At 50.5% G+C, this 21,765-nt stretch overlaps 2 long non-coding RNA genes, 1 other non-coding gene and 1 pseudogene across 3 annotated transcripts; 1 reads left to right on the top strand and 3 right to left on the bottom strand.

Annotated features, from left to right (window-relative positions):
- The window catches only part of LOC128774116 (neuroblastoma breakpoint family member 6-like), a 30,659-nt pseudogene extending 16,322 nt beyond the window's left edge, over positions 1–14,337 (top strand).
- Positions 12,142–21,745, bottom strand: LOC128774120 (uncharacterized). Its single transcript, XR_008418536.1, has 2 exons — positions 21,507–21,745; positions 12,142–12,357 (listed from the first exon to the last, which is right to left on the bottom strand). It is a non-coding gene; the product is annotated as an uncharacterized LOC128774120 (long non-coding RNA).
- Positions 14,530–17,859, bottom strand: LOC128774121 (uncharacterized). The gene is made up of 2 exons (XR_008418538.1): positions 17,514–17,859; positions 14,530–16,587 (listed from the first exon to the last, which is right to left on the bottom strand). It is a non-coding gene; the product is annotated as an uncharacterized LOC128774121 (long non-coding RNA).
- Positions 21,225–21,388, bottom strand: LOC128774126 (U1 spliceosomal RNA). The gene has a single exon (XR_008418543.1). It is a non-coding gene; the product is annotated as a U1 spliceosomal RNA (small nuclear RNA).
- Positions 21,746–21,765: the final 20 nt, after the last annotated feature.

The raw sequence follows: 21,765 nt of genomic DNA, 5'->3' as shown, positions 1-21,765 counted from the left end.
CTTTGTTGCACACACCCTGTGTAGACCAAGAGATTTAATCCGCAGAAGTGGACCATGTACTCACAGACAGTTTCCACCCAGGCTCTAGGATTGAGTTTGAAATAAGACATTCCATGAGTCAGTGAGCTTTGTTCGATTCATGTCTAAGCCATGGCACTTTTAGGTCTGAGCCACCGCCCATCGCTGCTCTCAAGCTGGTCCTGCCAGACTCCTATACCTCTCTACCCCTGGCACAGGAGGTGGCTATCAGACCTCCAAATTTTGGATTAATCTCTTATCTCTCTTGCCAGGCTCTGATTTCCATCCTTGAACCATGTTTCTGGATATATGGCCACCCAAGGCTGTTGGAAGCCTTTTCTATATCATAGGAAATGTCACGATCCAGGTTCACTGTCTCTACCTGGTCTGTCTCTTCCTTTTCTTCTTGTCTCAAGTCAGCTGAGAACCAGGACAGGACTAAGTCTATCATACGTTGTATGTTTCTCTGCAGCAAGGCAGGGCCCTGGAACTTCCCGACCCCATGAACGGCCCCTGGTGCTTTGCAGCTTTGAAGATTATTCTGCTTTGATGGTGTAGATTCCAGTCGTCAGTTTAATCTCAACGGCTGATTCCTGAAAACCATTGGCCTGCAGTGTTTCAAATGGAAAAGGCCTGAATGTGGCAGCAATGCTCTAGGAAGCAGCCAGGTCCTTCCCCAAGATCTCTGGGAAAAGGGATAAGTTTTCTGTTGTGTCGACGTGTCTTAGGATACTGTGATCATGACCTGTCTTATCAGGGACATTTGCTGGCTCAAGAAGGCAATCCCGGTGATTTTTTCCAGGGCCCTACTGAATCCCTCCTGAATGATTTCTCTCACAATTGCCTGTTATGACTGTGCTTCTATTTCTGTCCTCTGCTACACAGCACACGGGAGTGAGCATTTGTGGAGGGGAATCTGCCTAATGGAACTCTTTCTCTTCATTTATTTGCAGACAACCAAATTGGTCACCAGGGGCTGAAAGGGCGAGAGTCAGATGCCCCCAGGTAATTCTGAATACTTGGGGGCTGGGAAATCAGTGGTGGCGTCTGCAGACCTCAGATCCAAGGAAAGGCAGAAAGTGCTGGATAGAACCATGTTATCCATTCGGTCAATGGCCAATTATCCGCTTTCACAATGGTTTCTGTTTTCATTGTGGTACTTGTATTGCTCCCATTTCTTAATTACGACTCAAGTTGAGTAACACACAGTCAGCTGGCCCAGGTGAGCTAAAGGCACAGGGAGTCCTGCACTCACTCATTCTCCCCAGCTTTAGAGAGAGAGGCAATGTACTTTCTGCCCCGTTCGATTTAGCCTGTGGGCACGTATTTCAGAGCAAGAATGTACGTAGACGAAAATGTGCCATCATGCCGTGATATTGAGAGAGACAGGCCTTCATGGCATGAGAATTCTGAGACAGTAGCCCGCCCCAGAAGCTGCACGCACTGGGCCACTCCATGCAGGACTCAAGGGCATTTGAACGGAAGGAAGGGAGCCACTGCTGTCCTGTGACTCTGTGTGTTTTGAGTCAGGACTGGATGGCACGGTGCTAATTCAGGCTCTTTCCTCATCAGCTTGCTAGGTGGCCAGTGTACAGAGCACTTACTGTCCTTTCTGTCTGCCGCCCCTGTGACAGACACACTTTGTCCCGCACAAAAAGAAGAGTTGTTTCTCTCATTAATGAGGCACTCTCTTTGCTTTTGTGAAAATGCCTCTTGCCTTCCATCAAAGCCAGACAGGACATACGGTTTCAGATCCCTCTTCGGTTAATCTTCAGTTTTCCTCCCGCCTCAGGCTCCGTAGACAGCTGCTAGAGGTGGTGGAGGAGGAAATCACGTGGGACTCTCTGGATGAACGCTACTGGACATATTCGGTTCTTCCTGACCTGTCTGACTCCTACTGGCCTTACAGGAGCACCGCCATCTTCTTCCCTGAGGAACTGGAAGTCTCTTCTGCTCTGGAAATGGCCAGTGAGTACTCCGCTGTCAGGGTGATCAAGCTCCAGCTGGACTGCCCCGTACATCTCCTGGTCTTTGTGCCCCACACCTGTGCTGTGCTGAGAGAGCTCCTCCCTGTGTGCAGGCTCTGTACACACATCTGGATCTGAGCCAGGCTCCAGGATGGATGGAGTTTCAAGCACAGACATCATGTGGGTCAGGGAACTCTTCTCCCTTCCTACTCCCAGGACATGCCCATGTCCCCTGGGCTTCACTGTCAGGTCATTGGACCCAAGGGCGGCATGACAAATACAACTCGCCTCAGCAACACGACCATAGAAGGTGTCTGTCAGACCTTGGATGCAATGCCTCTTCTCACCTTTCATGCTCCCCATTTCATCTCTGAGCCAGGTCCTTTAAGAATCCATGCCTGCCACAGTCAGTCAGAATCCTTGTCCAGGGTTAAAGATGTAACCTTGGCTTTCCTGTTCTTAGCCTCGTTCTCTATCTCTTTGCTTTGGCTTGTCTTCCTAAGCCTCGTCTGAAAACCCACCCTACGTGCCTCTACTGTTAGCTCGTTTGCGTGTTTCCAGGAGTAGAGCTGTGCGTTGGCATTCCCTCATCAACAGGAATTGCGCCAAGGTTTCTGTGTAGCTCCAAAGACTCATTTTAATTTCAGGGTTTGTACTTGCATGCTGTCTGTTCCATCTCAGTGTATAAATTCCACTAAGCCGTCACCAACCAGGTATCTCACAAGAAAGGCTGAAAACTGCAGTAATCCTTTTAGAAAGTAGAGAGGCCAGGTCCCCAGAATCTGTGTGAAAAAGAGAACTGAAAGTGTTTGCACAGACTCAAAACAGAGGAAATTGTGATGATGATCTCTTGGAGAAAGCAAATTTCTCCCAATGGCTCAGGCCAGGAAATCAAGCCAGTCGTCACACTATCCGAGGCACCCTGAAATATCCTTCTCACTCAACCTGTGCTCTCATTGAGCATAGCTGAGTCCCCGGGTGGCACCGAACACTGGGTTACTAATGTGCAAGCAGGGATCTGTTTAATGTGACTGGCCCCGTCTGTATTTATTTGCAGAAAATCAGACCCATCAAGAGGAGGAACCAGACCAAGACCTGACATGCGCCAGGTAAGTCTGAAGAATCATGGGTTGTTATTTCAGTGGTTCAACTCTACATTTCAAAGGAAAAACAGAAACCGCCAAATTTACCTATTTCATCCATTCTCCAGTCTCAGAATGTCTTTTTTGGCCATGACGTGTGTCTTCATGTATTATGTGGATAAGTTCCTTTAATGATCCCTCAATTTCGATAACCGGCAGTCAGTTGAAGTAGGTGAATTGTCACTCCCTGAGGTGCTCTGTATTGCCCTGATCTCTCCTTTGGGAAATACCAGAGTGACAGACGTGTCTACTTCTGTCTCTCTGGTGTTACCTCTTTGAGGATCTGCTGTAGCAAATGGATAACTGCAAAAAAATCAAAAAACCTCACATGATGTCACGATAGTAAGAGAAAGAGTCCTTGAAGACACAAACCTCTCCATGTGGATGATGCCTTTTAACATGTGTTCACTTAGCCACTGAATGTATATCAACAAAATTGATGCAAAAGGGTTGAACTCATGTTTAGGATTCTCCATGTGTGCTGTGAGTCATGACATCCATTCCACAGTAGTTCAGTTTGGTGCACAGAAGTTGGTTCTGTGGCCAGTGCCCTGAACACCTCTGTTCTGTGTGTGTGTGTGTGTCTCCCTGTCTCTCCCTCTCTGCCTCTCCTGCCCCCATAGCATCCACACTGTGCCCCTGAAACAGGAGGATAGTTTTCCCTGTCAATAATGGGGTTGCCCCTACGTTATGACTACACTTCTCGGCTTCCCGTGAAAACCAGTAAGATGCTGTGGTGTCTACTTTTCCTGTTTTAATCTTCAGATCTCCCCTCCCCACCAGGCTCGGCAGGGAGCTGCCGGAGAGTGCAGAGCAGGATGTCCAACAGGACTCACTGGATGAATGCTATTTGACTTACTCAGCTCTTCCTGACCCATCTGATTCCCCCTGGACACACAGGAGGGCCAACATCAACTCATATGAGGATCTGGATGTCTGTCCTGCTCTGGAAGTAGCTAGTGAGTCCTCCACTGCGAAGGTGATAAAGCTCCAACTGGACTCCCAGGTCGACCCCATAGTTTGGTATCCCTACTCTGCTTGTGTTGGAATTTGTTATCCAGGTGTTTCAGCCCCGTAGACCTATGGATCTGAGTCAGGCTCTAGGATAGACTTCTAAGCGCAGACATCAGATGCATCAGGGCCCTGCCCTGTGTTCCTCATCTCAGGCCATGCCTGTGGCCCCTGACACAAGTCAGGACATTGGGGTCAGCGCGGGTGTGACAAACTCACACTCATCTGTGAGGCACACGCAGAGGAGTCTGTCTTGTTCCTGATTTCCACACGATGTCTCTCCTCAACTGCCATCCTCTCACTTTCATCCCAAACAATGTTCCTTGAAGTTTTGTGCCTGTCAAGACGATGTCAGCCTTACCCATGTCTTTGGGTTTGTTGTTTCCCTGGTTTCACTGCTCTGGTCCCCAGTGTCCGTGTCCTCTGTGTTGGTTGTCTTCCCTAAGTCGTCGTCTGAGTGTCAGGACATAACCACCTCTACCGTCAGCTTGCTTGTACGTTTCCCTGAAGCATAGCTGAGCCCCGGCATGGGCCCACCCCGTGCATGGCCCCACCCCGTTTGTGGCCCATGTGCCTGTGTAGCAAAAGGGATCACGGACAAAAGATTTCCTTTGATTTGAGGGTCTGCAGATTCCGTGCATCAGTCTGGCCTCTGTAGAAATTCCCTAAAACCCTGCCACCTAGAGTATGTCATGAGGGAAGCTAGTGAGAGAAGGTTGCAGTAAGTTTTGAGAATGCAGGTAAGCCGTTCACCAGAATCTGTGGTAAAACAGAGGTTGACCTCTGCAGACAGACTGTTGAGATGGGGCTCTACCAGGTCAGGGAAATCCTGCCCGATGCTTTAGGAAAGCTAGCCAAGGCACATTCCCAAGACACTTCGTGAGGCCTCCTGGATTATTTCCCTCAATGCCCTGCTGCCCAACTAAGGACATTAGTGCCCGTGTGCTAGTTGCATGGGACACTTAATTTTCATGTCCAAGTGCTGCTCTGTTTATGTGACTGGCCGGTCTGTATTTACTTGCAGACAATCATAATGATCTTTGCGATGAAGAAGACCAGGACCCGACATGCCCCAGGTAACTCTGAAGAATCATGGGCTTTAATTCAGTGGTGACATCTGGGAATCTCAGATCTAGGCCAATCTAGAAAGTGCTAAATGCACCTATTTCATCCCTTCCAACACCCACAAGGTGGTCCTTCAGCAAGGTCCTCTGTGTCATGTGGTACTTGCATAGGCCCCGTTATTAATCCCTCTCAAATGGAGTATCTGCAGTCCACTGACGCAGGTGGACTAAGCAGTCCCAGGATGCCTTGCACTCTCCCGGTCTCTCCTCGTATTAGGTCCTGCGTAAGATGCACAGCTCTCTCTGCCGGTTGCCTTTACTACATTGGCGGGCATTCACAGCAAGGATGGTTTTAGGAAAGCAGTTTTCACGTCTCAGTATTTAGACACGTCAGCCTTGGGCCCACGAGATATCCAGGAGTCTACAATGCTGCCTTAGCCTGGGGTTCTCTTGGTGCTTTGTGTAAATCTCCACACAGTGTATGGCAAAGTGTTGATGCTGCTTTATCGTCTTCTGGTGTGCTGTGGGTCATGACTGTTGTGCCCTGGGGTGGTTCCGACTCCTGCCCCATAAGCTGGCGCTCTGGCCATGCCCTGAGCACCTGCCCGTCCCCGCCCCCCCCCCCGCCCCCCCCGCACCTATCCTGCGTGCACCCACACTGTGGCCTCAGCTGCAGGCAGACTGCTTCATTTCCCTTTGTGGGGATCCCGCTTGTGTTCTGTGACCACTCCCTCCGCCGTGCCCTCAAAACAAGCTGGCACTGCATGTTGACTAAACCTTCTTTCTGCATGTCTCGTCCTCCCAGCAACACCAGGCTCTGCAGGGAGCTGCCAGTGGCCCCAGAGGATGAAGTCCCACAGGACTCAGTGGGGGAATGTCATTTGACTCCTTGCATTGGCCATGACCTGTCAGACACCTATAGGCCTTATAGGAGTGCCTCATTCACCTTTGATAAAGAGGAAGTCTTCTTGGGCGTGGATGTAGATGGTGAGTCCTGTTCTTGTGGGGGGCACGAAGTTCCTGCTGGGGCCCCAGGAAGCCTGTCCTCTGTGTCTTCAACAACCTGAATCGGCTGAGAGTTGCATCCCTGCCAACAGGCCCTGTAGGCTCGTACCAGTTTGAACTCTGCTCTCGGATTCACTCTTTAAAAGGCATCCTGTGGCTCAGAGCCCTTTCCTTCCTTCTGTCCCAGGCTGCCCTCAGTTCCCCGGCTCCGTCCGACATGCAGGCTATTGGTACCAAGTGAGGCTCGAGAGGAGAAATGGAGAAAATGGAAAAAAGGGTTCAGAATCTCAGCCACCGCTGTCTTACCCGGAGACAGCTGGGTGACAGTCCTCCTTTGTTTTTTCCTGATTTTGTTTTGTTCCAAAAGGAGACCTCTGCTACTTGTGCAATTCTGCTTCCAATTGTATTTCTTGTGTGGCTTCCTACAAACTCCCTGGCTTTCCACCCAGGTTTGTGGTCAGCTCCACATTGGCTGCATCTGTTAAATCGTTGCTGAGCTGCTAGTTGTTTCTCCTGGGGCGCCCGCCTCCCTGTGTACCAGAGCACCCAGTTCTACCCAAATGATCTGAAACAGTCGTAAATGCAAAGAGAACAGTTGCTCCACGCCCCAACGACCCCTTTGACCCTGCAGGAGTGCCAGCTCCTACCCTGTCAGTGCACTTTGTGGTGTGAGCAGAGCCAGGGCTCATCCAGCCCCTCCAGGAGCTCAAGGTCTCCAGGAGACGCTCCATGAAAACAATCAGAGCTGAGAGGTCCCAGACGATTTGTGTTCTCACTAGGGGTCCCATGGTGGCTCTTCACTTGGCTGCCTGGCACGCCGGTAACCCTGCAGAGCTCTGTGTCAGAGACACTGACAGCCAGGTCTGGGTTTCCATGGGGGCAGGGATGGGACAGGTTAAGACGCGTCTCAGGAGGGTGATGTGTGTGACATGGCCTTGCATTAAGCCTGGGTCATGAGAGGCTATGAGGATGGGCGGAGATGAATGAAGGCCGCCTCTCCATTATGCACAGCCCGTCCCCGGTGCAGGTTCTGGTGGGAACGTGGGAACAGTGTGTGTGGGCTGTGATTGCCGCAGGGTCGCCCCAGGAGGGCTGCCCTGCCCCAGCCTCCCTGCACTGGGACCAGCCAGGGAGAAACAGGCATCTGAAGCCTTGAGGCCAAATTCTCCCCCTCTTCTTTTTTCTTTTGGGGCACATATCAGCAATTCTTTCTCGTTCTGCCCTGAGGCCTCTCTAGAACCTTCTCCCTAGGCTGTAGGACGAAGGGTACTACTGCAGAATAATAGGCATGAGCTCGCCTCCCATGCAAAGCCGTCTGGACTCCAGGGGGTGACCTTCCCTTCAGGGACTTTGCATCCTGGATACTTGCCATCTCAGCATGCCCAGGCATAGACACAACGGTGACATCGCCTTCGTCTCCATGATGTCTGCCTTTGTACCTGCTCACTGGCTGGTCTCACAGACAGTGGGGGACGGGGCGGGAGGACATCACAAATGGAAGTTCTGGCAGTGCTAAGAAAACTGGGGTTTGTCCATTGAAGTGTCTTCTTGCTTCAGCCCCGATGCAGGTGCCCGGTCCCCAAGGGCCATCAAGTGGAAACTTGACTTTCCCAAGGCCGGAGGTGCAAGCTTCACAAGCACCGCCACAGTCCAATACCCAGGTGGCCAATTCTGTGCCAGGGCAGCCGGACCAGCAGTTGGCTTGTGGTGACCGCAGAGCCAGGCTCCGCCCCTCCCCCGCCATCAGGAGACTGGCAGCCACGATGGTTTCTGGGAGCCAACGGCCGCTCTTCCAAGGTGAGAGGTGCGGGGGGAGTAGGAAGCTCTAGTCACAGGGTTGTGGGCGGGGGCAGCAATGGGGCCTCTTGCAGGCATGCTTTGCCCAGCTCCAAACTCACAACGCTCCAGCTCCAAAGAGCTTGGGGCTGAGGGTCAGCTCTGTCTGCCCAGGTGCCGGGGTTGCAGCCTCCTGGCTGTTTACTGACCAAGTTATTCATCATCTCATGTATGTCCCCCTCGGACCCTTCATCTGAAACCATTGAAAATGGGATCTCCATCCCATCAATGCTGGGAGCATGAAGCTACATAATTTCCAGGGGCCCGAGTGAGCAAAATGGCTTGAGAACATCGGTGAATCTGTAATGCGTAATTCTTGTGTCTTTGTGGTGTCTGAACACTTGGAAAATGGTTCCGTGGCATTGTTTCACGTGTGCTAGAGCTGTTCTTAACTGGCTCCGCTTTCGCTGGACCCCATCTTCCCGGACTCTCTCAGCAAGGCTTGTGGGCCAGTGTTTTCTCTCCTTCAACATCCATCAGGCAGCCAATATTCCCTGTTAGGCGCTCACAGTAACAGTGGAAATACTGGCCCCACGACAGTTTCCCATGCATTTGCCTGGTTTCCCTTCCCTGCAACTATGAGGGGCCATTTTCCTAAAGTGCACACTCCGTTCTCCAACACTTCATCTAGTTCCTCTTGTCCCCCCTCATCTCCACGAGCACGTCCCCAGCTTCTTTGTCATCAGGATCCGCGTCAGCTCAGATTTCATGAAGACCGAGCGTTTCAGCATTCCCCTGGGTTGTGTCGTCTTTACCGTCCCACCCTTGGTGTCCCCTCCTGGAGCCTGGGTCTCCTCCTTCAGGCGCCGACTTCATCTGTGAAAAGAGGAGACACAGGTCCCAAGTGAGGTGACGAGGGCGCAGCCCTGTCGCCCCGTGGAGATGCTCCAGAGGACGCCTCAGTGGGAGTTCAGGGAAGCACAGCCCTGACAGTTGGCTGAGGACAGTTGGTTCTTACTGTCTTCTCCCTCTTGCCTCTCTGCCACTTCTCCCTGACTCCCGTGGTCCCGGCCCAGACTCTCCTGCTGGCTCAGTCCCTCTCTGTGGCTCACCTTCCACACAGGCCTCAGCAGGAAACATGGCTCCATGCCAGACTTTTGTCCAAGGAGGGTTTCTTAGTCCATTCAGGCTGTGATAACAAAACTGCCATAGACCAGGTGACTTAGAGCAGAGATTTGTGTCTCCCGTTCTGGAGGCTGAGTAGAACCAAAATCAAACAGTGGCACATTGGGCACCTGGTGGTACCTCCTTCCTGGTGATGTGTGGCCGCCTTCTTGCTCTGTCCTCACAGGGTGGAGGGGTGAGGGAGCTCTGTGGGGTCACTTTCATAGGGCACAGATCCCTTTCTTGGGGGGATCTGCCTCCCATAGGCCCACCCCACCCAGCATCACATTGCGAATTGGGTTTCCACAGATGAATTTGGGGGAAGACAAACTATCACTCTGGGGCAGGTGGTTTTACTCTGTTTGATTCTCAGCCTGATCTGCCCTGTAATTCTTCCCTGGTGCTTAAAAGGTCACCTGTTTCTTGCCACAACTCTTCTCATCCTTCTCAAATTTGTCTATATTTTCCACTTGCAACTGACCGAAGAGTGTTTAGAACTTTATGCTCGATGTCCCCCAACCCTTAACTGCCCATTTACTCAATTAGATAAGAATGTGCTTATAGACACACATATTTATGTCTTATGTCACACACATTACATATATTCGGTGTGTATGCTCTGCATAGTGTACATATATGAAATATATCAAATATTGGGGTGTGTTCTGTAAATTCCCCAGCTTTGGTTTCCTGGTGACTCTCAAAAGGCTTGCCTTCAACTTTGACTCCTCCCTTGAATAGGACAGTCTCTTTTGAGCACCATCTCCTGGCCTTTGTCTGTTCTTTGTCAGAACTGTGTGTTTTGACCAATTCTACTTTTCTCAATTTCACTTTTGGCGCTGGGGGCATGTTGCCCTCCTCGTGCTCTTATCCTTACAGGGTAGCGTGAGAGAGGTCAACAACAGAGGCTGTGATCAAAGCGTGTCCCTCGGCGCCCCTCACACGTGAACTTCCCGATGGCCTTTCTCGTCCTGCCCACCGTCCTTATTCGATGTCAGCGTAGGTAGAGGATTTGGTCACAGGAAGATCATGACTAACAGTGTATCCTGTTGATGTGCTTTTATTTTCAGAGCAGGGTTTGGAAGCTTCCATGGGTGTGAAGAACCCTCCCAAGCTGGAGGGTGACGCTGCTGAGGGCTCGGTGGCCAACCAGTGTGCAGGTCAAGTCTTTGGCCACGTTAATGCCCTGGTGGTGATGAAACAGAAGATGATCAAGAGAAAAGTGCAGTTCGGCGAGGGCAGACTTGCGTGCAGATTCCGTGGCCTTCAAGCTTAGGGCACAGAGGTAATGGCGTCCGTGGCTCTTGGGGTATGGATTCCTGTTGCTCTGTTAGATTATAGCTCCGCCCACACCCCAAACTGTTTTTCTCTTCCTCCTTTGGTCCCTCCCCCAGCTGCCGCTGCCTCTGCCTGGTCCTGCCTCTGTCTGGTCCTGCCTCTGTTTGCCACAGGGGACTGCCACCTTGGGGGCCCTCCCATCTCCATCAGCTGTGCCATGTGAGCTGTGCTGTGTCCCCACGGGGGCTGTCCTGGGATTCCCTCTCCCATGCCCTCACGGCCGCGGAGAATTAGGCCCCATGGCCCCCCTCAGCAGACCAGCATCATTTACACGTGTCACGAAACACATGGCACTTTGGCACAAGGCACCCACTTTCGTGACTTCTTTGACTTCCTTCCTTGCTTCCCCAGCTCCATGACCTCTTTCTCCCAGAGCATTGTCTTTTTTTTTTTTTTTCTTAATTTTTGTTTTAAAGTTATTTATTTTGAGAGAGACAGGGACAGCACGAGTCGGGGAGGGGCAATGAGAGTGGGAGGGAATCCCAAGCAGGCTCCAGGCTCTGAACTGACAGCACAGAGCCAGATGCAGGGCTTGAACCCTCAAACTGTGGGCTCGTGGCCTGAGCCAAAACCAAGAGTCAGATGCTTAACCGACTGAACCACCTAGATGCCCCATCAAGAACATCGTCTTAATGTCTCTTGCACATGGCTTCTCCTCTGGGGTGTTTCCGGGAACACGACCTAGGACGACACTTACCCCTCAGCTTCTCCATGTGAATAAGAAGTGTTAAAACTGAGGAGAAAGAGCACCCCGACAAAAACCACACGACCACATGGGTCACCTCTGGGACTGCCACACGGCCTGCCTGGGGTCAGGTTTGTCCTCAGCCCCAGGTGAGCAGGCCTGTGATAATGTGTTTTGGGGTTTCCAGGACTCAGTGTCCATACCTTGGGACCTCAAGAGAGCTGGCATCAGGTGGACACAGACATGGCACTCTACAGGGACACTGGCCAAACACAGATGCAGAGGCCAGGTTTCCAACCTGCACAGACATGAGATGTTCAGGCATCCACCTGTCTTCCCTTTTCACTGCCGTTACCGTGTTTACATGCTCAGCTGGTTCATAAAAGGATCCACCGAAAGGAACTGAGTTGAGTCTCCGGCCAGAGCACATTCGCGAGCATTGACTGAATTAACTTTGGGCAGCTGTGTGAAGTCCCCGCGAGATCCAGGGGAACACGAGACAATCTGTGCCTCATACAAGTCCAGCTGAGAACGGGGATTCATGGGAGGGTGTCCGAAGGAAGACCAAAATCTTGAGGGCCGGTATCGTCATGGTGGCAGAGATGAGGACAAGAACACCCACCGTGGTCTGAAACAGAGTAGCTTAGCTAATAGTTCTAAATCACGCTGTCGTGAAAGAAACACTGACTGAGCTTTGAACTCACGTGAATGCCGCCACCCAATACCTTGAGATTTTGATTTCAACATTCTGGGCTGGGGTGTGGGTAACGGGAGATGTTTTAAAGCTCTGCTGGTATGCACCTAGGAATCAGAAGGACTGTGGATCTATAGGATGTTCATAAGCCATATAGAAGGATCCCGTGTGTGTGTCACTCATTTTGTGGACAAGCTGAGTATCAGCCCCTGATGGAGTTGACATTCCTCCCTCAATAGAGCCCAGAGAAAGAAGAGGACAAAGACACATGAATGAATTCGATGAATACTCCCTCTTCTGGATCCAAGTGTCTCACAATTTTTATACTATAGGATGCAGTAAGAAAGAAATGTTGCCTAGAAACCCAGTGTAAGAACAACACTCCCTTCCCTGATTACCAGTAATGGAATTCAGGGCTCTTTTTCCTCCTCGTGCAATGAAAATCACGGTTGACTCTTCACTAAATGCGTTTCCCAGCCTCCTGACAGGTGCACTGCAGATGGAAAGGAAATGTTTTAATCAAATTTTCTCCTCATATAAAACCTCAGTAAAGAAGCTTAGGTCTGCCTCTGCCCTTTGCAGGCCCTCGTTTACATAAGTGTCAACACCGAGAGACTCTCTCCTCAGGGACAGTTTGGGAAACGTGCGAGGAGAACCTAGACGACTAAAAGGAAGGCTCTTCCGTTTTCTCTGCGGAGTTCCGAGTGTCTCCACTGAGAATATTCCTAGACGTTCCCTCAGGTGTATCCTGGCGTGAGGTGCCCTGCAGGGGCTGTTGGGGTCCCTGAGCAAAAAGGGGTGAGGCCCTGGGTACACTCCCCGCTCTTTTCGTCATTCCCCTTGGAGTTTCTCCCTTTGGGGTTCTTTTCAGCCCCTTTGGGGCAGGATTTCTGTGCAAAGCCTTAATTCCGTCCAGCCAAGCGGCCAACAGCGTCTACTGCCTACCCGCACCCCCGTATCGGAGGCTTTCGTCTCCCGACCCCCACATGGATGGGAAGGGCCCGAAGCCTGGGTTTCAGTTCCAGGGTGTCAGGCACAGGTCACACGGCTACAGGTGGTCCTTATCAGCCCCTTGGCCCACGGTTCCTCATCTGCACACGGCAGGACTGAACTGGGACATAGTCTGAGGCCCCTGTTGCATCTCACATCCTGGGGCTCGTTCCATAGCCTGGCCTCCCCCTTCAGAAGACCAGGGCAGGGTGAGAAGGGGTGTGTTTGTCTGTAGAGGGCCCCCTCCTTCCTTCAGCAGTCTGTTTCTGAACGTGTGTGTCGGGGGCTAAGCACATCCCTCCGTGGGAGACATGAGAAAGCCATCACTTTGCTTCTGATGAAGGGGGTTCCAGGGTGAGGTGGCTGCTGAGGGAGGGATGGTCGGGACCTGGCAACAGCTCAGGGCAGCCTTGAGCTGGGATGCCACCAGGTGCCTGCTGCGGGGAGCACAGGGGTCCCTGCATCCTACAGTGTAGGCTGGATGCAATTGAGGGGGCTATTGCTTCAGACTTGTGGCTCTCACTCTCCCCCTCAGCCTGCCTGCAGACCCCCCTTCAGCTCCTTCTCTGCACGGGGGCTCAGCTCGCCCCTGGCCTCTGTCACCACGGAGCCATCCCTCCAGGCTCAGCCGTCAGCAGGACCTGAACAAAACTCACATTTGATTCCTCTCTCTCTCTCACTCTCTGTCTCAGATACCAAGGACTCCAGGAACTAAGAAAAGATACTCCTCATTGAAACGAAACCCCATCATAAAACCCCATCATTCTCCACTTGCTGAAAAGAACTCTAAAGCAGCAAATCAAGCTAAAGCCCAAACAGAACATGCGAGGGATCCTTTGCTGAGAATCGACATCTCGATCACAAGCCACTCTCTGGGATTTTTACTCCAAAAGTCTGGTTTGATGAGAGGAACTCTCGCTCTTCTGACTCCAGTCGTGATAAGTCGCCGAGGCAACCAATGCCCAGACCACACGCCCTTGTGAGACACCTTCGGTCTGGCTCCTCTCCATTCCATCCTGCGGATAAGCGGAGGCTGGAGCAACGTGGCAATAGACCCCATGTCAAACTGGACATTCTGGGCCACCGGCTGGGCTGTGCCAGGAGCAGACAGCATTAACTACGCAGCGTTCTTGCTGAAGAGGCTTAGCCTGAATCTGAGCACGAGGTAGGGATCAGACAACTGCAGAATTTCGACCATCCAACAAGACATCGGGCCTGTCTTTCTTCAAACAGCCAGTGTCCACAGCACAAATAAGACGACAAAAAGGAGAAGAGATATCTTGGGTTCCAAAGGACTCAGAAGATTGTGCTATCGTAATTGTGTAGTCCTTTCGAACCCCAAACATCTCCTCACCTTTCTGTGGCTGTCTCTGGTGGTGGTGACGCTTCCTTGTCTGTAGGGGACAGGCCAGATGTCTGGCTTGATGGTCTACATCCTGAAGGTGTCTGATCACTTCCTCCTGATTAAATTCAGGCTAACCCTTTTCCCCCGGGCGTTCCCTAGTTAATGCTGTGTGTGTCCCAGCTCCGCCCACCCAGAGACCCAGAGCGTCCAGTCTGCCATCACCATCATTGTGAGAGCAGCAGTGGTTGCCTTCTATGGGGGGCCTATCAGATCGTTCATGGTCTTCTGTTTGGGTGTGACATCTGAGAATGTGCGAAGATGCTCTCTGTAAAGTCTGTCTCTACAATGTTACCATCTTTTAGTGATCCCTGCAGTGTGTCACAACCGTATCTGTTTGTATGTTGGAAAAACTCTAGTTGTATCATCCTTGTGTATGTGTATTTGCTGGCATTGTGCTGTGGAAAAGAACACTCCCTCCCCGTTCTATATCATTAAAGTGTTTATTTTGACAATCACTGGGGACTGGTGAATTATGTTTCCTTCAGGGCTCCAATCCATCACCATCATGATGTAAATGTTCTTGGTTCTCTTCTGGTATTTACTGCTGAGTCTCTGTATCTTTTAGGCTATATTTCCCCTACGGGCAAGAGTACATATGTGTGTCTGAATGTGCACCTGTTGTTTAGAAAGGTTGTATATGTAGGGCTGAACACTGCATCACAAGTGCGGGACATGTTTGGTTCTGTATTAACTTGTGAACCTTGTCACATCGCCATTCTAAGATTTAAACGATCTCAGGGTGACTGGGTGGCTCAGCAGGTTGAGGGTCCAACTTTGGCTCAGGTCATGGCCTAGCGGTTCATGAGTTTGAGCCCCGCATCGAGCTCTCTGCTGTCAGCACAGAACCACCTTCAGACTCTCCGTCCTCCCCTCTGTCTGCCCTTCTCCCGCTTGCATGCTCTCTCTCTTAAAAATAAATAACCACAGGGTCACCTGGGTGGCTCAACTGGTTGAGCGTCCGACTTCAGCTCAAGTCATGATCTCACGGTTCGTGAATTCGAGCCCCGCATCGGCCTCTGTGCTGACAGCTCAGAGCCTGGAGCCCGCTTCAGATTCTGTCTCCCTCTCTCTCTCTCTCTGCCTTGCCCCCACACTCACACTGTCTCTCTCTCTCTGTCTCTCTCTCTCTCTCAAAAATAAATGAAAACAACACTTAAGTTTTAACTGATCTCCCAACCTCAGACTTCTGACATTATTCCATTTTCTCTTCTGTCTCCACCTGCCACTTCTTATAGGATTGTTTCCGCCCGGTGAAACGGATGCCATTTACATCCTATTTCTCCCACTGGTTCCACTCCCAGACTTTTGTCTCAGATCTACAATGAAGTGTATTCAGTGACGATCAGTTGTACAAAAGTCAAAACTTCCCCAGTCATCTCTTATTGGGCAGAGTTCGTCTTTAAATGACTCCTAGTGACGGAATCAGGACTCCCTGAGTGTTGCATATTTAGTACTCTTTTTCTACTGCCTTTGTACATGGACATCTTAGGTGAATAGAAAGTGCTTGTACAATGAGTTTTTGCTGCGGTTTTAAAATATATGGCCTTGCTTTGTAGGTTTGGTGGGCATGTAGACGATAGACTGATTTTTCTCTCCCTGGGATATAAATTGGCTTCTTTTGGTGGTGGGGAAGGTGTATGCAGCATCAGAGGTTTTCTCCTTTTTATGGAAAATCTATTAGTTCTAGGGGTGCCTGGGTGGCTCAGTCCAGTTAAGCGTCCACCTTCAGCTCAGGTCATGATCTCACGGTTCGTGAGTTCAAACCTCAAGGTGGGGTATCTACTGCCAGCACAGGGCCCACTTAGCACAGAGAGCCCACTTCATATCCTGTGTCCCCCTCTCTCTTCTTACTCGACACATCTCCAAAGGCAAGGGAAATACAGGCAGAAATGAACTATTGGGACCTCATCAAGATGAAACGCTTCTGCACTGCAAAGGAAACAATCATCAAAACTGAAAGGCTACCGATGAAGTGGGAGAAGATATTTGCAAATGATAGATCGGATAACGGGGCTGGTATCCAAAATCTATAAAGAACTTACCAAACGCAACACCCCAAAAAACAAAAAATCCAGTGAGGAAATGGGCAGAAGACACGAATAGACACTTTTCCAAAGAAGACATCCAGGTGGCTAACAGACACATGAAAAGATGCTCCACATTGCTCATCATCAGGGAAATACAAATCAAAACCACACTGAGATACCACCTCACGCCAGTCAGAGTGGCTAAAATGAACAACTCAGTAAACAACAGATGCTGGCGAGGATGTGGAGAATCGGGACCCCTCTTGCAGTGTTGGTAGGAATGCAAACCGGTGCAGCCGTTCTGGCAAACAGTGTGGAGGTTCCTCAAAAAGATAAAAATAGAACTACCCTATGACCCAGCAAGAGCACTACTAGGCATTTATCCAAAGGATACAGGAGTGCTGATGCAGAGGGCCACGTATACCCCAATGTTTACAGCAGTGCTTTCAATAATAGCCAACTTATGGAAAGAGCCTAAATCCGTCCATCCACTGACGAACGGATAGAGAAGATGTGGGTTATGTATACAATGGAACACTACTTGACAATGAGAAAGAACGAAATCCTGCCATTTGCAACAATGTGGACGTTAAGTGAAATAAGTGTCACAGAAAGACAGATACCGTATGTTTTCACTCACATGTGGAACTGAAGAAACTTAACAGAAGACCATGGGGGAAGGGAAGGGGAAAACATAGTTTCAAACAGTCAGGGAGGCAAACCAGAAGAGACTCTTAAATACAGAGAACAACTGAGGGTTGATGGTGGGAGTCAGGGAGAGGGGAAATTTCATGATGAGCACTGAGGAGGGCACTTGGGTTGAGCACTGGTGTTGTATGTTAAGCGATGAATCATGGGAATCCAGTCCCGAAGCCCAGAGCACACTGTTTACACTGTATGTTAGCTAACTTGACAATAAAGTATATTTGGAAAACAAAACAAAAAAAAGAATGAGGCAGATGGTAAAAATGCTGACAGCAGAGGACCGAGCAGAGCTAATACGTGCTGAGTATTTACTCCCTGCCAGGCACTGGGCTCAGTGCTTCACCTGCACCTCTGCTGTAACACCGGGGACGACTCGTGTAGGAGAAACTCCCATTGGCCCCATTTTGAAATGAGACACTGAGCCACAGAAAAGAAAATTCAAGACACTCAGGCAAAGTCACACTGTAACTCAGCCAGGCTCGCTCCTACAGCTTGTGAGCCCAGAGTGCTCTCTTTCTTGACCTCTAGGTTAGGGATTTCCAGGGAGAAAGAACAAGGCCAGCCTCTGATGCCCTGAATGGCCCTGCTGACATCCCGGCCTGGCTGTTTTGTTCTCATGCTGGGAATAAACAGTCTCAGATACAGGATCTCAACCTCAAAGAGACTCTGAACCCTGAGACAATGGGACACAACAAGACTACCTGATTATTCCAAGCAGGCCCCACAAACACCAGGTCACCGTGCAAACTACAACGCCCCAAACACCCTCCTCTTTTCGTAAGGAAATGACTGCTGACTCTCACCGCAGTCAAGAAGGGCCAGTGCAGACTACCAGTGTTCGAGGTAGAGCAGACCCTGCTTCCTTCCAGCCTCCCCGCCATCAACCAACCACAGCCCGAATCCTGTCATGGTGGTTCTTTCTACCACTCTCTTACTGAGACTGTGGGGTGTGATCTTTCTGGCTGCAATGATTATATAAACCCCCACCTGTTTCATGGGATGTACGTTTCTGCTGATTTGGCTGAAGAGAAATCCGAAATTTCTCCTAAGGTTACGTTTCTCCTAAGATTATGCCAGGGGAGACAGGGAACAATTTTTCAGTCGTGGTGTGGCAGATTTCCCCAAGGTCGATGTACCTCCTCAAGGTAAGAGTGCTCACTGTACTTGATATTCTCTTATCTCTGCTCCTTTCCTAATATGGGAAATTAACATTTACTAAGGGATAGAGAGTTACGATATATGGGCTTTCTCCTGTGTGGGATTTAATGAGAGCTGTCATCATCCTGAACTCGTAGGGAACTGAGGACAAGGACCACAAGGTAGCAGGGAAAGGTGGCTCTGGGCTTTGGGAGTCACAAATGGGCACGCGCAAAAAGAACAATACGTGATTTTGGAAGACGTGTCAGCAAGAAATGTGGCCATAAAGGCCACTACGTATTTAATCCATGATCCACCAGTCGCTTTGCTCACAGAGTATCCCTGTTTATCTTGGCCACGATGAGTGTTTTAAGAACAGTCAGAGAATTGCATCAGAGCACATCCATCTGAAAAGGACACACATAAAATACTGCATTGCCAAATCAGACCCACCAAACCCACAAATCTTCTCTGGTATCAAGTTTGATGTACATTTTCGAGGATAAAATTAACTGTGTGAGGCACAAGCAAAGCAACAAGAAATCTGGGACAACCAACACTAACTGCAAGAAACTTCTTCCCACCTTAGGACGTGTTCTGGCCCCGAGTTAACATACGTGCTCTCTCAGTGCTGTGTGAAGTCGTCACTTGTACCCAATGAATCTGGTTGAAGTCGATGAACCTGGTAGAAGTCATCTGCTAGGCTGATACTCACATAACTGATGCGACAGTTTCCAGGAAACTAAGCTACATAAATCCACGGGCATATGTTTGAGTCCCTACAGGGTTCTGCTCACACGAGATCCCTGCCACTTACAGGCATGTGGTAGGTAAGGACTCTCCCTACAGTGTGTTTGCAAGAGGTTCCTCAGTCGATGTTTATGCGGAAAGTTGACTGGGGGTACCTTTCTTTCTCTCCAGGCCAGCGTCACTGAAGGAACTGAGCAACTGCAAGGAACCCAGTTCCTGTTCTTCTGTCCAAATTGGGTGGAGTTTTTAGGCTGAGCTTATAAATCAGCAGGAATCCAATTTTCTTCCTCCGAGAAGAGATACAATGGTTTCTCCCAGCATTGCTCATTGGGCAGTGCAAGTCTGCAGAGAGAGAGAGAGAGAGAGAGAGAGCGAGCGAGATATCGCCAGGCATGTTACTTTAGCAATGCCATGGTCCTCCCACATTGTCCATCCCACTCATGACAATGCCTGGTTTAAGCATCCTCTGTCCATTTCCCTTTATTACCTGCTTAACCTACATCCTTCCCCCAGTGAGGGAGCCAGCTCAGAGGGTCTGCTTAACCTAGACTAGAGGTGGGGCCAAGGAGAAGTGTGCCTGTGGCTAGAATGGGCTGCCTTCAGAGGGAGCCATAACATGGCTACAAGCAGTTAGAAACCAGCCTAAAATACCGTTAGGAATAAGCAGGGCCAAACGCAATGGTATGGATTTTATATTTTGTATTGATAGCAACTTTCTTGTACAAATACATTTAGACTTACTCACGGGAGCAGGGCGTCAGACAAAATGAAAGAAAACTGTGTCAAGTGTGAAAGATACTAAGTTACCAAAGTAACATTGAGTCGTAGAATTGGTTTTTATCCTTTAGCCCCTCATTTCCACACTCAGAACCTAGAAAACTTTCTTCACTGCCCATGGAATTCAGTGTGGACACAACAATTTAAACTATTAACCCAAACTGTCCATTTTTTTTTTTCCATAAACCTTGTTGAATACCAGGTATTCAAATGCCCACTCCCATGTTCAGTGAGACTAGTGAGGGCGGTAAGTAATGTGGTATATCCAGGTAATATTCTGTTTCTTGGCCTACTTCTGTACTCCGCGTGTCAACTGTTGTCCGCCAGGGGACCTCTGGCCACACACGGGAAACCCAACCAACTTAAAAGTGTAGGGTCTCTGCGTTGATCTTGAGGAATGTCAGTCAACATGTAAGATTCTCTCAGGGCTCAGAATGGCTCTGCAAGAACAAAGGTAGTTGCCCCATCCTTTCCTCAGGGAGAGTACCTCCAGATTTCCTGATTCAGGCACCTTATGACGGCCAAGCACATACCACGATTTCCACGTTAGGCAAAATGTTTACAGATGTGTGAAATGCCTTCCATATGCTCCAATCCCTGTGTGCATGTTTCCTGAGTTCCTGTTGTGTGAGAGTCCCCTTTCCCCCAACCCACGGGGACGCTGTGGGAACCCAACCAAATCCCCCTGTGATTCTTTTTGTCTTTTCCATATAATCCCCTCCTTTCAGAGTGTTTTTCTTTTTCTTTTTTTTTTTTTTTTTTAATGGTTCTTGTTTATTTTTTGAAAGAGAGAGTGTGCGCAGTGCAGAGAGGGAGACACATGATGCAAAGCAGGCTCCAGGCTCAGAGCTGTCAGCCCAGAGCAGGAGGTGGGTCTTAAACTCAGGAACCCTGAGATCATGACCTGGGCCAAAGTTGGACGCTCAACCACTCAGCTACCCAGGCAGCCCTGGAGTGATTTTCTTTTTTCTTTTTTTTCCCCAAAGACACCTCTGAGTAGCACTGGCCTTAGGCCCCTGTGAGCTCCCTTGTACTTGCTGGCAGGAAATGGGGAGGTCAGGCAATGGTTGACCACTGCAGCCCCACTTCCCTCCCCTCCTGCAGAGAAAGCACTGAGGCCATCACTAAGAAATGCGAACCCGTGGGGCGCCTAGGAGGCTCCGTCGGTGAAGCATCTGACTTGGGCTCAAGCTCATAACCCAGCTCAGGTCAGGTCCTGAGCTCCCACTTCCAGTCCTGGTGCCTCAGGTGTGGCGAGAGCTCAGAGCCCCCCCGCCGTTTTTTAAAAAGCAAAACCCTCAAAAGCCTTTGTATCAGGATCAGGGGGACAGGAATGAGAATTACTTGGGAACAGTTCGAACTCCCCAAGGGACATTGCTCCCACCGCCAAACCTGAGGGACAACCAACCACACACGAGACGAATACGAAAGCTAGCACAAGCAAAGAATGGCCGAAAAGAGCAGCAATTTACTCTACTCCGCTGTGCAAAACACACTCTAAGGTAAGAAAAGAAAAGAGAACAAGGCAACGAAGCACTCAGACACATCTGTCTTTGAAAGACCGCTGACCAGGGGAGAGCGCGAACGCAGTCCCCCACTACCACAAATTATGCAGTCGAGTTTCCCACATTTGGGGAAATCGCAGGGGTCAGCACGCCCGCAGTGCAATGGGCAAGCCTCGCCCTGGGAAAACCACCTTCCTGATCATGGTGTCTCCCCTGCCAGGTAAGTATGACTTCCTCCCCCTCCGCCCCAACCCAGCCTCACACGCACCACACTGTACACACACGGTCACTGGCCTCCCCGCACCCCAAAACCCTCCGCACCCACTCCCGTCTCAACCATCCTCACCCCACACACGTCGTCCTCAGACAAGCCGAGCCACAGCTCGGGCGCTTCCACAGCCGGGGGAATTCTACCGCCCGCTGGAATCCTACCGCGCCCACCGCGGCCTCATTTACATAAGGCCACGCCCCGGTCAGCACGCAACGGCCCCGCCTCACTCTCCGCCCCTCCCCGCGCCACCGGGCTCCACGCGCACGCGGTCTCCCTGCCCCCAGTTCCCCTCCCGCCGGGATCTCAGCGCTGAGGCTTCTCCTCTTCCTCCCGC

Source organism: Panthera pardus, unplaced genomic scaffold, assembly GCF_024362965.1.
Source record: "Panthera pardus isolate Hobbes unplaced genomic scaffold, ASM2436296v1 HiC_scaffold_294, whole genome shotgun sequence".
Lineage (NCBI taxonomy): Eukaryota > Metazoa > Chordata > Mammalia > Carnivora > Felidae > Panthera > Panthera pardus.
This window is presented reverse-complemented; position numbering and strand designations above follow the sequence as displayed.